Source organism: Echinops telfairi, unplaced genomic scaffold (genome assembly GCF_000313985.2).
Source record: "Echinops telfairi isolate 266 unplaced genomic scaffold, ASM31398v2 ScPeMD7_3533;HRSCAF=4204_0, whole genome shotgun sequence".
Taxonomy (NCBI): domain Eukaryota; kingdom Metazoa; phylum Chordata; class Mammalia; order Afrosoricida; family Tenrecidae; genus Echinops; species Echinops telfairi.
This window is the reverse complement of record NW_022107431.1, coordinates 43,459,386-43,459,889: the sequence shown is the minus strand read 5'-3', so window position 1 is coordinate 43,459,889 and position 504 is coordinate 43,459,386.

The following is a 504-nucleotide window of genomic DNA, read 5'->3' as shown; positions in this document are numbered from 1 at the left end:
AACCTGTAGGTATGTACAACCACTATGGATATCGATTTGGTGATATCTAAAACAGATGGAAATAGAGCTACCTCACGACCCAGCAATCCTCCTACTGGACATATACCTAGAAGAAGCAAGAAACAAATCATAATCAGACATCTGTGCTCCAATTTTCATCACAGCACAGGTCACAATTGCAAGGAGTTGCAAACAAACCACATTTCCACCAATGGACAAATGGATTAGAACACTGGGACATACATAAATGGAGTACGACGCATCCCTAAAAAAGCAGTGATAAAAGCATGAAGCATATCGCTGCATGGGAAGAATTGGTGGAAATTATGCTAAGAAAAGTTAGCCAAGCACAAAAGGGCAAGTACAACAGGAGTCCACTGGGGTAAGCTTAAAAAGCCAAAGAGGCATAGGGGAAAGCTGCTACATGCATACATTCCTAGGATGATGTCCAGGTATTATGGCAGGGGTCAGATCCAATTTAGGTATAAATATGGCAGCCAACTA